Consider the following 1,104-nt stretch of genomic DNA (forward strand, 5'->3'; position numbering starts at 1 on the left):
ATTATAAGATTTTAAAAGTGCGGATTTTCAGCAACCGATGTTAGTCCCATTGCTCCAGGATCCCTTCCAATTCATCTATCCACAAATCGTCGACAATTTCAACAGATGAAGAAGTCAGAGACTGAAAACATGCGAATTGTTAGCTGCGATCCGGATGCTATTAAGGTTAGCACCGCACGGATATATTTCTCGAGGGAACAGTATCGGTTAGGCGCAAATGCATTTCAGATGATCATATGACAACACGGAAATTCGGTGAATAGTATAAAAAAATAATTGAGTTTCTCTATTCTTAATTACAGAGCGGATGTGCTTGGGATGAGATGTGTATTCCACGAGTTGAGGAACCAATTAAAGGATGGTGTATATCGCTTGTGCTCAGAGATAGTATACTCAATTCATAATTAATGTAAATCTAGTGTAAAACCAATTGAATTATGCTGTACACACAACTACCATCGATCTGCTCAACCTTATATGTATACAAGCGTTAAATAATAAATTATTAGTGCTATAAATTTCTTGTCTTCACTTTTCCATTATGAAAAATCACTTTGTTATTTTCATGAGAGATGCGAGCGCCAATCATTTTTATTCACGATCAGACCTCACCTAGAGAGGATCTGAGGAAAAAAAAGCAAGATTGCTCCAAATTGTATCGTGTTCAGTAAAAATTGAATCTTAAAAAAAACCAGTCTGAATGTCCGGCTAAAGCCGGACTTCAGACTTTCGGTGGTCTTAGCTTCGTTCCCCTTGACTGATCAATGAAAGTTAATAGTAGTGGTGTTTTCTGTAAAATTAGAATTGTGTTTTTTTTTTTTTTAACAACGCTTTCCTTCTCTTCTTTATATTATAAATTAAGGCGAAAGATTACGGAGTTTTCCTTCTAAACGCGTCAATTCTACATTTGGAGGATATTCGACCATCAGCTACAAACACTCCTTCGATGCCAAAATAATATAGATATAATTTGAAAGCACCACTCGAAGTATGGGTGTTCCTCCTGATTTCCCCCAGAAGTTATCACAGAATGATATTTTAACATAAAATAACGTGAAAGACATCATCCTACTGATAAAGATAACGTTCCGCGTCAGATCACAT

Source organism: Necator americanus, chromosome X (assembly GCF_031761385.1).
Source record: "Necator americanus strain Aroian chromosome X, whole genome shotgun sequence".
NCBI lineage: Eukaryota > Metazoa > Nematoda > Chromadorea > Rhabditida > Ancylostomatidae > Necator > Necator americanus.